Below are 16,331 nucleotides of genomic sequence, written 5' to 3'. Positions count from 1 at the left end.
GGGTACACAGCCAGACAGCAGCTGACGGATCACGGCGAGAACTGCAGCCAGCGGTCTATGGAATAGAGCTTTAGGACCGCATAACCTCCGACGCACCAATATATACCCGTGTCCGTGCGCCGTCCTAGTCAGTGCATTGTAGCGCAGCACAGCCTACAGGGCTACGAACACTGACGTTTTTCTACGGGGACTAATAGTCAGCATGGGAAAAAGCACGCATGTCCTATTCTTGCCCGTGTCACGGAGGACAAATCGGGTATGCAGATGCATGTCAATGTGCAGGCAGACATGAGGCGTGTTGAGCTCTAGGCTGCATTCGCACAGGCGGTTTTCACGCATGAGGTCTGTCCCGAGTGCGAGATGGACAGAACGGACACAAAAAAAAGACTCACGCGTCTGAAGTCATTCACACATGCCATCTCTACCTCAAACCAAAGTCCACGTTCCTAGGAGCACTGGCCATGATCTACATAGAATGGTGCTCCACATCCCAGACTTATGTCCCAAAATGTCCACCTATGCAGGTGAGATCTCCTGAAACCTTTGCGTTACTAACACCACAAGAGAGTAAAGAAAGTTTTTCGTTTTTTTTCGAGTGTTGGCCATTTTGAACCACATCTCTGGATCTCCTGAGTCAGAGGAGAGGAAGCCTGGAGGCACTTGCTGAGCAAGATGTAAGGGTACTTTTACGCGGACCGATAATTGCCCAAGTGATCGCTCGAAAGAACGATTATGGAGTACAGTCATCACTGGGACCCAATGAACAAGTCAGTGAGAAATTGCGTACTTGTTTGAGTCGCCTGGTTTTTAGCTCACCTAAAGACCAAGCAACTATCGGCCCTTATAAACTGGTAGTCACATCTATGAAGGTTTACTCTGGATGAAGGCCGGCGGCCGGTAGAGATCTCCTGGGCGCCCCCTACCATTCAGTGAGCGATGACCGCTCCAGGGCAGAAGTGATAACCGTTGGGAAGGCTGTTAAGCGCTTAGGCCGCAGTCGTCCCACGAGTACCCTAAGGGAGCCAGTGTTACGCCCATCTCAATCCCACCTTAGCATATTACGGATGAGCGCTCTGGCTGCGGCCATTCTGAAGCAACCGCAGGGAGCTACAATGCTGTCATGGTCAGACGCCCCGCGGTCGGGCAGAGGCACTCGCTCAGGGTACGCTCATCTGAAAGGGACCATATGCAAGGTTGGGTCTATTTACTGTAACCCACAGCAGTCCGTACGTCTACCCGGTACGGCTATTGTCCGAATAGTCGTAAAGCACACAGACGACTTGCGCAGTTTCAGGATCGCTGAATAAATTGTTTGGCGCATTTACACAAACGAAAATATCGCTGACTAGTTAGGGGGCGTCACCCATCTGGTGGCCGTGTTTACGCGGAACAATTGCCGCTAACGTTTGCCCCATCGAGTGACTATTTGGACGATAGCTGTCCTGCGCGATGCCATCCTTGTTACCTACATACAAGCGAGTGGGATATCTAGCCTAGAAACTCAGCCCGCTATCACACTTGCCAACGTGCGTTTTTACGCCAATGCGAAGTGTTTTTCTTGTAGAAACACCTCCCATCACTTCAGTGAAGTAGCGATCCTCCGGCGCGGCTTTCAGCCACATTAAAGGACCGGCAAGGGTTTTTCCAATAGGAAACCTTGCATCGCATTCGCATGCAGATCGCACGCCGTGTGATGAGTTTTACTGTCGCATTGAAAACAATGAGCGATGCGTTCCGAGGAACACGAAAAGATAGGGCATGCAGCGATTTTTTTCCCCCCCGCACCGCGGTGAGGGAAGGCATCATTCATTTATTTGACTTCATTCAAAAGAATGGGGTTCACATTCGCACAGGATTTGTGATTCTCGAAAACGCACAAATCTCGAGCAGGTTTCTCGGCCGTGTGAAGGCGTCTTAGTCTCCAACTTCCAGATACTCCAAAACACAAGTCCGCCTGATTACACAGCGATACGGCGCAGGAAACGGGACAGAACCGCTTGGCATCTTCTGCTTTAACCCCATCCTCCACAACAAGTGCAGATTCTCTCATCTCTCCAGGCAACTCCGGCGCATCCTGTGATATGTACTGGGATGGGATGGGCCCCAGTATGGTTTCCGGATGGTCGGCATTGTCTCACGGTGCCTGGAATGTGGAAGGAAGACGTGCAGAGCCGCATCTAGAATAGTCACCACCACTTCTTAGTGACCCTATATCTGCTTCTAGGAAAGCTGGGTGACCACTACAGCTACTACACTGCTTGTCACCCAGCTTTCCTAGAGTCGAGGATCCTGGGAAAGCTGGGTGACAAGCCCTGAAGAAGAGCAGTAATGGAGGCCATATCGGCTTCCGTCCAGGCAGTTCACACTAACTAGGCAGGTTTGCCATTTAGGACTCTAGGAAAGCTGAGTGACAACGTCTCCGGATGCTGTAACAGAGGCCGTATCGGTCGCCACCCAGCTTTCCAGAAACGGATGTCGACAAGAAACCACGAAATAAAGTTTCATCTCTTGACAGTAGAGGACAAGGGGTAAATAATGCTCTGCGTTAGGCAAATTCAGATTGTAAGCTCTTTGGGCTAGATACTCCAGACAGATGTATTGTGACTTATTTGTGCACTAGGAAAATTCAGGAAATGGCTGGACGATGATCCGTGCGCTGCTGACCGCCGGCCTCCATGCTGGTATTAGCTGGATGAAAGGCCGTCTGATAGTCAGCAGAGCCGCTCATTGTTGTGCGAGTGCTGCGGGGCATCACTAATGGACTGATCCCTCCTGCAGCAGCTCAGCTGACGTCACCCCATCCGATGCCAAAAATCTGCCCAGCAGCTCCGTTCTGCAGATTCCCAGCTACGCCAGTCGTACCGCAGCCTGCCGCAGCCAGAATACTAACAGCTTCGGTGCAGATCCCTGCAGGCAGCCAGAAACGCTAGTGAGCCCAGGCAATGCAGTGCACAGCATTACCGCAAAGCAAGACCCTCCGTAGCCGCTCACACGACCACCCGACATCCAATACACTGAATAGTTAACATACAGGTACAAAAAACAGACACAAAAACAGGGAAGACCAAAGGGGAGACGGGGTCCTAGTACTAGATTGTTGCCTTCCCCACCCATTCCTGACCCTAGCATGAGGGGGTTAACAGGGGCGAGTCTAAACTATAGCTAAAAGGGAATTCAATAGTCAATTTACGTAAGCGCTTTTCTGATGCAGCGCAGTTATTGACCCCAATGTATGGCTTGTGTGACGAAATGCAACACAAAGTTACGCCAAAGTTGCATTCTATTGCAAGTTTAGTCCAGCATGGCACCGTTGTACTCCAATAGAAAGATCTAGAAACCAAGGTGGTCCTGGAAATGTTGCAGGACTTTTGACGGTGAGGTGAGACTTATCTCTGCCCTAATAAATGAGGGTCCTGTTTTAGGGACCCCTCTCCATAATACGGTATTTGACAATTTGTGTTTTCACATGAATATACCTGAGGTCTGTCTTAGATGCAATGAGCATTGGGATCCAACACCAGCACCCCCACCAGTCTGCAGTATGACGTAAGCTCCTTTAAATGAATGAGGCTGGGCTGCAGTACCAAACGCAACCACACGGATGAGATGCACCTTCTTCTGATGATTGGCACTCTAGGTTAGGGGCCCCCATCGATCATACAATGATGGCCTAGTGTAAAAGTAGCCATACATGTCAGAGGTTGGCAGACGCTGCAAGTTTTCTGGGACCAGACAACCATGAAGTATTTGGTGGCCTCCCGACTCTCCAATGAGGACACATGCATCCATGGCCAAATGAGATCAAATAGGTCATTAATATCAGATCAGTGGGAATCTGAGAGTCACCAGCCCCACTAATAAAATGGGGTCCGGAGCTTGGGCGAGCGCTGTGGCTTCTTCATTGTATACCAGGCATTGTGACATTCTGTAACAGAGCTACCCGGTACAGCCGCTCAATCCCGTTCACTTAGGAGAGCGGGGCTGCAGAAAAGGCCATACTGACTGAATAACGTAACGCCACAGGCCCAAAGAGGGGCCACAGCCCTTTCAAACAACTGGGGGTCCGGATCTGAAATTAATAGTCTTCCCAGAAAACAGGTCATTCATATTTAAAGGCGTTTCCGCTACTGAACCACTGATGAGCCATCCTCAGGATGGGTCATCTAACAGCTGATCGTTGGGGTCTGCTACTCGGGATGCTCGCTGATCAACTGTTATTGGGCCTGCTGTCAATGCAGACAGAGCCAGAGCTGATAGCTCTATCCACATTGCAGTGGCCTGAGTTGGTACTGCATGAAATATTTTTGGAACTGGGGCCGCTGAAACGTGGAGGGAACTGTCAGCTGGTGGCATGCGTCCGCATTGACAGCAGGCCCAACAACAACTGATCACCAGGGGTCCCAATCGGCCAGATCCCACCGATCAACTATTGATGACCAGTTAGTAGTTCAGTCTTGGAAAAACCCTTCTAAAAATTGATCTGATATTGCTATCCAAAGGTCATCAATGGGGGTCCCACTCCCAAGTACCTCCAGTTGTTTGAAGGGGATAGATCATTAATAGTTAAAGGGGTATTACCATGAAGGCAAGTTATCTTCTAGCCACAGGACAGGGAATACTTGCCAGTCAATGGGTTCTAACCACGGGGACTCCCACCGATCCAGAAAATCAATACAAACATGTGATCATTGTACAGCAATTAGATTTTAGAATTCTTATTCCTTCTGATCCGGTCTGTCATTTTGCTCACTCCAATGTCACAGCCGCCCCTATCAGCCCTCTCCAGCTTCAGATAAGCCGCATTCCTGGCGGTGTACGCCACATTACTGCCTAACCATCAGCGGGCATGGAAGGTGGCCGCCCGCCCCTCCGGCTGCAGCGCACTGATAACGCCAGAACCTTCCAGACCTCACACCGGGGTCACTTCTGCAATTTCCTACACAAGGCTCCCGAAAAACAACTGACTGAATAGCTGAACTAATAACGGGGTGACCAGGAATGTGATTTTGTACTTTCACGCTCATACACTCTGGATGAAAGTTGGCCAACGCACTCATTGTTGTGGGGCCTCCCAACTCTACCGATAGCAGATGTTGGGTGATAGAAGGCTTGGGCAACGCCCATGGGAGATAAGCAGAGTCCGGCAGCCGCTTATTCCTCTCTCCACAGTAAAAACACATGCACGCCCTACCAAGTCGAGCCCCTCGGGCAACAGCCAGGAATAGAAGTCTACCCAGTGGGCACATGGCTGACAGCCATCTAAAGCGTATGGGCAGCTTTATTGCAACGGGTGACGAAGTTCAGTGCTAAGTTATAAGGTTAAAAAGGGGTAACGGCATATCACTAAGGTCCATCATGAGACCCCCAAACGATCTGCGGACCCTTCAGGTTTCCCAATCACCACTGAAAACACACGCACCCTCAGTCAAGTGTGGGCAAGCTAGGAGAGATAGGTGGCAGCTATGTAGAACGGAATGGGCACACGGACTACCCACTGATCAGCAAGGGTTGGCATATCTGTGCACTGTCACTTACAACAAGGGACTACCCCTTAAAATGCCCCCTATAGTAGCATCAGCTTTACTCCACCTTAATCTTGTATTCCTATACAGCTTCTAAATATACGTGTTTATTATAGAACACGCCTTCCTATACACCCAGCGCCCCTCCCTTAATATGACCAGCGCCCCTCCCTTAATATAAGGCCAAATGTGCATTCTTGGTCGTCAACCAGTCGCAGCTGCCTTTCGTATACATCACATTATAACGCCCATTCTACTATCTCGATGCTTCGCCTCTGCTATGTGACGACAAGCGCCAAGTATCCTAACGGCCCGATAAGAGACATTCCAGTGGCGGCAATTATAGACCAGTGATGAGGGCGCTTTTCACTTTCTGCTGGCAGTGCCCCCTGCGTCTCCCAGTAAGAAGCGCTCTGTGCCCAATACAGATTATAGAGTGGAAGACAAAATAATTATAGTCATTTAATAAAAGGTTCGGGCTCGCCCACAGCGACATTTTGCTCTCCATTTTGATAGGATCCCTTTTCTTTTATAGGAAGTCTGGCAGCTAAATTAACCCCATTAACCCAATATATGCTGCTACGTACGCGCTGCCATAACCAACCCCGCGTTACTGCTACACTTTGCCAAAGTGTCTCATTCTCCGATATCTTCTCGGAGAAGTATCACCGGCGCTATACGCCAACGAGCCCCGGACAGTCCAATGGGCGTTCTTCCTCTGCGAGCGGTCCGGCTCTCTCCCACAGTGCAGTGCAGTGCAGACACGTGCGAGGTGGAACGCACAACGTTTCCAGCAGGAGAAACTTATTTGCTGATATCTTCACAGAGGAGACGACAGTATATCGGGGGTTAATAGGGAAAATTTAGTTGACAGACGCTTTAAATGAAACAGAAAAACGGATTTTAAACTCAACCAAACTTTTTGGAAGAGATTGAGAGGAAAACAAAAAGACCATTTCTAGTTTTTTACGTTTCTTTCCCAGCTGATTTTAGAGGACCCGTTTTGCCGCTTTTCTTCTGTGCGTGTCCATTTAAAAATGGTTCTGTTCAGCGATCAAAGAAAAACGGAACAAAAAAAAACCAAACAAAAAAAAAAACCTTCCCATTCTGTTCCGTCACCCATTGATTATTTTCTCTTTTTTTTCCATTATAAACACAAAAACAGAAGGGTCCTTTCTATTTGCTTTCCGGGAAAAGTGCTGCAATCTGTTATTTTTTTTCTGTTTAGAAAAAAACAAACCAAACCCAGAACCGAACTGCGCATAACGGGCGTCAGAAGCCCCCAGCGGGCAGTAAATGAGGACCTTTTTCCCGCCGTTTGACAGAACAAGAAACAAAAGCGCTGATGTGAACGAGCCCTTTACTGCTTTTCTAGAAATGTCAGGGAACCACCAACATGGCCGCCACTACATCTCCCACCAGGGTTGTCATCCAGACTGCTGAATGGCAGCGTTATCTAGTGAAGCCCCCCTCCCCTTCCTGTGCTGCGAGGCAGTAATGGCAGCCATCTTCACTATCAGTCAGCTTTCCCTGATATGTGAATAGCTAACATGCCCAGTTATTCAGAGACATTCCCGGCCGACATATGTCTGTACGCCACACATCTGTGGGAAGCCGGTCACCATTACAGGTACCACAGGGGGTTGTCCTACTGTTGGGCACCAACCCGCTGAGGAAGCCATGTTGGCTTTCATCCAGCCCTGTCAGGCTTCAGTGTAGGAAGTTTGCCTGGTCCCCCCAAAGCTAAGATAGTTGGGTGTCCGCCCCGGGGAGCCGTCATGGTGGCCATACTGGTTCCAGAATCATGGCCTACTCTGTGAGGTCTACAGCAAATGAGTGAGGCAGTTGCCGTAGCAACCCAGCGTCTCACTGATCTCGCTGGAAAAACGAAAGGTGCACTCCAATTGGTTGCTGCTAAGGGCAGGTTCACATAGCAACCAATCACATCACAGCTTTCAAGTTTCAACATACCTTAGGAAAATGAAAGCCTAATTCTGATTGGTTGCTATTACATTTCCTTCCCGTACTTCACCCACCGCGTTTCATCAAGCAGCCTGTCAATTATCACTTTTATAATGGCTGATAACAGGGAACAACAAATTAGATTCAGGAGTACCATTCTGTGAGGATTCTTCCATAATATATGCTGGGGAAACCAGTTCTGCAGCTCCATCTTAACGAGACGAAGCCGGCCAGGCAGGATGAGGCGCAGCGTGACCGATACAGGCGGAGGCCGCTCCTCGAAGAGGACTGCTGGTGCAAACATGGCGTCTATGTTCATGAGCATCATGCATATTCTCCTTCTCCCCATCTGCTGTCGGGGTAGGCTCGAGGCACCCCCATAATCACTCGCCCACATTGGCAAGTTGATGTGAATTATCCCACTGACATAAATGGGTTCTATTCTCTGTATGTTGCGCACGCAAATATGTCCCTGTGAAGCGGGTCTTACATGGGACTGCAGATATCTTATTTTATGTAACAAGTGTGCAAATCGAATATAAGCCACAGAAGAGCTTACAATCTAAGCTGGCATGTGCAGCTGTGAGGACATGCTGGGAGTTGTAGTTCAGACCCAGCTTGCAGAATGCTAATGCCTTCGACCTGGGGTTTCTCTGCTGCGCTGGTTCTGATGCAGCAGCCGCTCGGCAGTGCGGAAGGCGCGGCGTCTGGCATCGCTCCGGACTTATTTATTACAGCAGGGTTCTGCAGTCCTCTGGGCGGGAGTTGGATCTCTGCAGACGCGTTGGAGGTTTGTGTGCTGCACCAGAAAGTACTAATGTACGTACAGATGTAGCAGAGCTGAATAGCTCACTGAACCGCCAACTCCATCGTTTTCACCTTTATATCGCACCGCCGTGCGCCACGGACGAGGAGCGCGTTTTCATGATCTCCACTGCAGCTCACACACAGCTTTCCCAGAGTACAGAAAGGCAAACGTGACTACGACACGTCCTGCTGAGTAAGCGCTCGTTCAGGACTTTCTTTTCTTCAAAAACGGAACAGCGAGACAGAAATTGAATTAAAATGGAAATATTTCCTTTTTTCTCTCGGTTGATTTAAATGGGTTTTCAAAACACGGAAAGCTTTTAGTTTGCCATTACTGGACAGAACAAAGCGCCGCAACCTACACCATTTATTCCGTTCTGACACCTGATCGAAGAAAACAGAGCATTACGTTTTTTGAAAAGCCATTGAAATAAAGCTTAACAAAAAAAAAAAAAAAAAAATCAGGGGTGTCTCATACTGACCGGGTCCCCCATTCTTGTGCTGTACCCCCGAGAAATCAGCATGCGCACGCAGCATGATTGTTTGAGCGGCTCTGTGCACGCCCTCCCTTAGGAGTCAATGAGAGTGCGTGTGGCAGCCATCCAAACATGCGTGCTGCAACGGGGGACCCGCCGAGTATGGGGCGCAGCTCTCCGGAACCCCCGTTTCCACCCTTTTGAGCACCATAACATTTTGTGACTCAAACGTGCTGACAGTTCCGTTGAATTCCGTTTCTGTTCTCCAAAAACGGAATAAAAGATGGAAAACCCCAACGCCGATGTTGACAACCCCTGCTTGAACTTAAAGAGACCCTCTAGTCCTGGAAAAACAAAGATGGCTGCACTTATTGTCTGACCACCTGATGCCCGCTGGGCATTGTAGTCCAAGACTCTACGCTCTGCTTTGATTGACCAGCTCGGCTCACGTGAGCGGCACGGGCCACTCAGCAGCGGGTCGCATTCTAGACTACAGTGGGCATCGGGTTTTCTGAGAAGCCGTGCCGCCATCTTTATTTGTCCGGGACCAAAGGGAAAAAAAATTCTGTTTGCATCATTTTGGACGTTTAGTGTTGTTCCCAACCGCTTCCCCCAAAGTACTACAATCTTATCATTCTGCCTCCCATTCCAACAAGGACGCAGATACCGATGAGCGCGGCGCCGCACGCAGACGACTGGACGTCTATACAGAATCATGCAAACACAATAGAGATCCACGCCAAGACCACGCCACAGAAACGTCACCCCCAAAAGAAGAGGAAACAAAGCAAAGGAAGCTTGAAAGCGTTTGCAGAAATGCAGATAGACACTAGAAAGCAGGAACACGGCACTGCAAGCACGGCACACGCTGATACCTGGACGCGGATCTTACGGAGGGACAACATGGCGGCACACAGACAATTCTACCCCTTTAAAAAACAGGACAGGTCATTGTAAGCATACAGCAATCCTCTATAATCAGTCACATCCCCAGCCAGGACGGCAAGGCACCATCACCCAGGGTGGTCTAGTTATGAGCTGGCATGGTGCCCGCTGTCCGTATTCATTAGCAAGCCATGACTGCGGGGATATTGCATTGCGCTCCCTCAGGAAATTATAATAATTAACCTTGCTGCAGTACAAGGTTATTTCAGTAGGTACCTGGGGGTGCGCTGCCAACCTGTACTGCAGCAGGCATGCGGTAAAGACTTTAAAGGGCCAGAAGACCTAAAATAACCGAGAGTCATAACAACGGGGTCTGATCGAGCCCCGACATTACTCCTTCTGGAGGGAAAGAATAAGGCAATCTGCGCCATGGCTTCTCTTTATAACTGACGGCAATGCCCAGTCCGTATTCAAGTGGATACTGGCGGACGCCACTAAAGCAAACATAGTCCGCCAGTATCCCCTTGAATACGGACTGGGCATTGCCGTCAGTTATAAACAGAAGCCATGGCGCTGATGGGTGGCAACCAATATGGCCGCCATTACAGCTGCCACATGCATAGTCAGCAACTTTTTTCTCCTGCCCCTATAAAGCGTCACAGCCAATATGGCCGCCATTATAGCACCCGCTAGTATTGTCACCCAACTGAAACTGTTCCTGGAAAAGCTGGGTGACTGTTCCGAAGTGTTGCGAGTGACTCGGCTTGACTAGAGTGCTGCCAACTCTGGAATAATGGCCATAATGGTTGATGAGCTTTAATAGAACAGAAGAAGACAACCAATATTTTTTTTCCTTAAAGGGGTTGTCAAGGCTTAAAATAAAAAAAAACATGGCAGTTTCCTTCCAAACAGCGCCACCCTTGTCCGTGGGTTGTCTCTAGTATTGCAGCACCACTCATTCACTTCAATGCAGCTGAGCTGCAATGCCCCACACCACCCTACTTACAAGGGTGGCGCTGTGTTTGGAAGAAGGCAGCCATGTTTTTCTAACCCCTGACAACCCCTTTAAAGGGGAAATGCTCTTTATCCAACCCGTTGTGTCTGATGTTAGTAACGGTTCATTGAAATGTGTTAGTAGTAAGACAAGACATTGGAGTAAACTTAAGCACTTGCCAAGACGGAGCAGATGGGGGTCACACACGGAGAGCAGTTGGCTGGAGCGCAGATATCAGTGGCATCCTTAGTATGTAAGGCATGTGTGCATGGCGAGAATTTAGCTCCCCGCACACGGGGGTCAGATGCTGCCGCCATCGCAGTTCAGAGACTATGCAACGTCGTCGCAAGGAATGCAATAAAATGCGGAATCCAGCGCCTTTCTTGGCATATGCACCTGGGTACAAGCCTGGCATTGGCATCTAACCCCGGGCGTGTGTACCCGCCTTTATATGAACCAGCGAGCTGATATACTCTTATGCATAACTAGTCATTCCCCCTTATTTTCTGGGTCACTCCCTATATAGTGCCAGCAAACCTACTGGCAAGCCTGGCGTTGTATGAATATAAGGGGTGACACAGCCCACCTATAGCAGTAGTACCGTGATGAGGAACCTATAACTTCCTGCAGGTTGTTAGGTCATGCTCTAACTGTAGAAATCCTGATGTAATATTAGGGGGTCACTAGTTACGTAATCGCCCATAGTAATGGCTGCAAACCACGGCGCCATTTAAAATACACCCCAAATACCACATTTCCATCCATACAGACCCTTGCACTACAGCCGGTGTCTCTCTAGCGGTTGCAAAACTACAACTCCCAGCATGCCCCTTTAGCGAAGGGCTGTCACAACATGCCAGGAGTTGTAGTTTTGCAGCCGCTGGGAATCCAATCCGGATTTTTGAGCGGGTGGAGAGATCGCACAATGACCTTGTACAGTAAAACTCCATATTCCGGGGACAGAGTACACAGCGGGGGAGGGGATGGGCGGGTGTGAGGGTTCATCCAACAAGGTCCTTGTCCATGGCTGCTCATATTTTCCTGAATGACATTCCTGCAGCTAACGCCCAACTACACCCACAGCGATGCGCGGCCTGGGAGGGTAGGGGTTAAATCTGCGCCGCCTTGGTAACAGGATTAAATATGCATGCACTAGTGTGGAGGACGGAATAGGATCTTTACACTGGAAAGCGGAGATATTTAAAGGGCAACGAGCTTTTAATTCCCTTATCGGGGAATGTGGCTATTGTATGGTAATTTGCGCATGCTGGTCATTGTTAGCAGGGGCGTGCCCTCCTTGTACCCCCGGGCACACACAGAGGGGCAGATCGTCCATTTAGTAGGGGGGGGGGGGCTTCAGCGTTCAACGCATCACACCGATATCAAAAGCTGTCAACCGCTGCCAGTGGTCACAATGTAACAGATGTGACTCCAGGGGAAGAGGGGGGGGGGGGCATGCTAAATTGGGGGTCCTCATAAGTTATATTACATACAGAGCAATACTGTATCAATTCTATATAAACAAAAAACAGATGAACCCGTCGGCTGATACAATGTAGCAATCAGCCATCATCCCAGCTACAGAAGCATCCAGGAGACCCCTCCCATCCATCCCTACACGGCTGTCACCGCATACCATAGTAAACCGCATCAAGCTGGCCATGGATGCCAACATTAACCCCTCATATTTTTCCTGTATCGAAAATGGCCATTTTTACATAAATTCAGCAATTCTTTAAATGTTTTGCAAATATATTTTTACATATAGCAGCAAAATCACCCCGATCGTTGCAAGTGATTAGGCGATGACGTAGAGCGGATTCAATCACTGGCTTAATTATTAGTGCATCTATCGGCAGCTTTTGCAGCAGCACTGGGCATGGCAGGGTTAAATCCATGGGAGGGAGGCACTGCTATTACAGAGTATGAGGGGAGATGTGGGGGGCGGAATGGGGCAGAGGGGTGCGGCCTCACCAGTTCTGAGGATGATTTGCACTCCAGCTTCCTCACTCCTGCTCTCCGGATCTTCGTCTGAACGCTTCGGCGGCTTCTTGCCCCTTTTATAGTCGGGGCCCGAAGCGCTGACGTCACCCTGCGCAACCTCTCCGGAAACACACGAAGATCTCCGAGCTCTATAGTCAGCCACGCCCACCGCTCCGAACTGACTGCGGCTGTTGTACGAAGAGTTCCGGAAATTCCCGAGGGCTTCAAGGATAAAATGGTTTGTTTAGAAAGGAGAGAAAAATGGCGGCTGTTACTGTAATGCAGGAAGAATGCAAATAGTCAGTTATGGCGTCAGGAAATTGTATAAATAGTAATGTTCTTTTTATTTCAAATAAACACCTTTATAAAAGGCATCAGGGAGATTTCTATTACGCCAGTTTTGGTAAAAGTGGAGTTATTGACTATGTGACTCCCTACCTGCAGGTACAGGCTATATCGCCTGCGGGCTGCTGGGCGCCTTGCACCTTTAGATTTGCAATATGTAGAAGCTTTGGCCGCAGAACATGAAGTATACAAATGCCACATCGCGCCCTAAAAAAAGGAGCGTGATTATGAGGCAGGCGGAGTTGTGTGCGGCGCGGCAGGCGGAGTTGTGTGCGGCGCGGCAGGCGGAGTTGGCACTTTAAGCGTCAACGTATTTTCAACCGTAAGTCACACATATAAATGGGAAGATGGAACAATGCCTCTACAGCGCCATCTATTGGAAGGCAGTGTTCTTACAAGTGAATGTCAGACCAATAGGTGGCGCTGTAAGGTATTGTTCTATCTTCTCATTTGCATATTTCCTAGAGGAGCATGGATGGCTTTAAAAGTCTCCTCCCACTGTCTAGGTGCTCTCCCTAAGGTCAAACTATACCCTTCCCGACCCACATCTATACGGCTCTCATCCAGCCAAGCCAGTAATCTACCGCTGAGTGGACAAGGAGGCTCGTTTCAACGTACTAAAAATGTTTTCTTTAATTCTACATGGAGTGAAATGAGAAAAAAATTCTGCCATCTTTGTTTCTACGGCGTTCACACAGCAGCAACAATGACATGATAACGTAATCACGTAAAGCGCTGCGGAATACATTGGCGCTATACAAGTAAAGATTCTTATTGTTCTGTCTGATTACTGCGATACCAAACTTATAGTTTTTTTTCTGCAGCACTACTTGTAAAATATGAAATATCTTTGGAAAAAAGTCATTTTCTGCCGCCGTCCTCTGACTGCTCTTTGTTATTTTTCCGTTGACATCATGGTGTGAGGGGTCATTTTTTCGCGGCCGTCCTGTAGTTTCTATTGGCACCATTTTGGAGTGTGTATATATATAGAGGACTTTTTGATCGCTTTTTATTACATTTTCTTCTTGGAGAGGAGGTGACCAGAAAAGCGCAATTCTAACATGTATTTTTTCCCCCAAAGACATGGTGCGGGGTAAATAATACATTTCTTTGATAGATCAGACTTTTATGGATGCCGCGATACTAAATAGGTTTTGGAAGTTCTTTATTTAGTTCTTTTTGATTATAAATATGGGAAAGGTCTGTTTAAAAAAAAAACGTATTACCTTGTAATTTTTTTAATGATCAATAAAATTTTTAAATTTACTTTTACATTTTTTTTAGTCATAAACCTGCGAGGGTCTGATCACTCCTGCTGTATGATGTAATACGATCATCGTATATTATGGCGTGATCGGACAGGCAATCCATCAACACGCCATAGATCTGACTTGTAATAGTTTACAGCTGGCCCTCGGTCGCAATCTCATTGTGGGGGGCTATTCGGAACCCCCAAACTTTGGTGCATTTAAAGGGTTACCAGCTGCAAACCGCTTGAGTACTGATCGCAGCTGTTGCCCATGGGTGTCTGTTGTAAGAAACAGGCGGTACCCGCATTAAATGGACCGCATTTGACCCCCTGATCCCCTCCTTACAAATTCTGAACCTCCATAAAGTAACTGTATGCCATGGAGTATTAAGGGGTTAAAAGATCTGACATTGATTTGCAGGAATGCCGCCTTCCAACAGGTGGCACTGTAGAGGCATTGTTCCATCCACAATTTGCATATTTCCCAGAGGAGCATTGATGGCCTTTAAGTCTCCTTCCACTTTCTAGATACTCTACCATACCCTTCCCTGCTCACACATATAATGTACTTGAATGTTCTGCAGAGGATCACTTCAGCGAGGCATTTCAAACTCTCTCTTAACTGACCATCTTCAGCTGAGTTTTCGCAGTACAGAAAAAGCAAGTATGTGGGGTCATAGGTCAGGGTCAGAGCATACGAAATCTGGATCGCCCATGTGCAGGCCGCCTTAGGCTGTGAGTGAGCCCACTCCCTTGGATGAGAAACAACCCCCCCCCCCCCCCCACCTGCATGGTCTGAGGATGCTTTACTGCTGGCATGACACAAGACTCATGATCGCACTCTCCTTTTCTTCTACAATGTCGCAAATAGTCTGAAGTGAGCTTCATCAGAGAAAATAAGGAAGAATGGGCTGTCATCAGCCAGGATTTGGCCCAGAACCTGATTTCCAGCATGCCAGGGCGACTTGCAGAAGTCTTGGAAAACGCGGGTCAACACTATAAATATTCAGTCCTTGCCGAAACTTCTTGTATTTGTCAAAAAAGTTTAAAAACTTCTGAAAACCTTATAATTGTACTGCAGCGACCTTCAACTAAAAGATCTAAAACCACTGAAGCAACAAACTTTATGAAAACCAAAAGCTTTGGTTGGTCTTAAAACATTTGGCCAGGACTGAGCAGTTGAACAAATTAACTCTTTGCAATCCAATTTTGGTTTCAGGGTTTCCTAGGGGGCTTTCTCTTTCTGACATTTTACAATAGCACCATCTGCTGGCTAGAGCCAGTACTGCAGTATAGGACATGCTGGAGAGGCCCCTGACAACAGAGCAGTGCTATACAGTAATATACAGTAAGAATACCCTGGCGGACGTCTTCTGACATCGGAGCTGTACAGGCTTCAATCAGAATGTTGAAGTCGCCAGACAGTGGCATGAAAAGGGTTAAGGCCGTCTGAATATAGGCGAATGTGCATTGCGGAATTCGAGGCAGGCGTCCACCTCTGAGTTCTGCAGCAAATACAGTCCATAGCATGCTATGAAAAAATGATTCTTCCTGCACATGGGCAGAAATCAACTGCGATTTCCTTTTGCATGGGGGGGGGGGGAAATCGCAACATGCTCCATTTTTGCGTGGATTCCGTGCAGCTGGCTTCCATTGAAGTCAATGGACATTGTCCGATGCACAGCCCTTCTGTGGGGGGGGGGGGGGGGGAAAGTTTAAAAAATTCTCTCTCTATCTCTTTCTCTACTGCGCATGTCTGACAGTTAGCGGTGCAGACCATCCGCAGTACAGATGAAGATACAGAAGGGCAGGTAGGCGTGGATGCCGCTGCTGCCACGGCTAGATTCCGCATGTGGAATCAGACCTGCCACTGTGCTGGCAGTCTATATTAAAAAAAAAAAAAGGTTTTTGGGACCTATATTATTAAATACCTATCTTCAGGATAGGCCATAAGTAGTTGATCGGTGGGGTTGCCGCTGATGGAAGAGGCTGTGGCCCTAGTGTAAGCACTAGAGCTTCACCTCCGGCATATGACGTTATGTTCACCAGTCACATGATCTGAGAGCAGCTCAGTCCCACATAACCGCATGGGACTGAGTTACAATACC

At 48.4% G+C, this 16,331-nt stretch overlaps 1 protein-coding gene across 1 annotated transcript in view; it reads right to left on the bottom strand.

Moving 5' to 3' along the window:
- SPTAN1 (spectrin alpha, non-erythrocytic 1) overlaps window positions 1–12,713 on the bottom strand; it is a 55,313-nt gene extending 42,600 nt beyond the window's left edge. The window contains exon 1 of the mRNA XM_066580352.1: window positions 12,621–12,713. The gene's annotated coding sequence lies outside the window, so the exon portion shown is untranslated. The remainder of the gene's footprint in view (window positions 1–12,620) is intronic.
- Between the last annotated feature and the right edge of the window lie 3,618 nt (window positions 12,714–16,331).

This window comes from Eleutherodactylus coqui, chromosome 10, assembly GCF_035609145.1.
Source record: "Eleutherodactylus coqui strain aEleCoq1 chromosome 10, aEleCoq1.hap1, whole genome shotgun sequence".
NCBI lineage: Eukaryota > Metazoa > Chordata > Amphibia > Anura > Eleutherodactylidae > Eleutherodactylus > Eleutherodactylus coqui.
The sequence above is the reverse complement of the archived record's forward strand: the minus strand, read 5'-3'. Positions and strand labels throughout refer to the sequence as shown.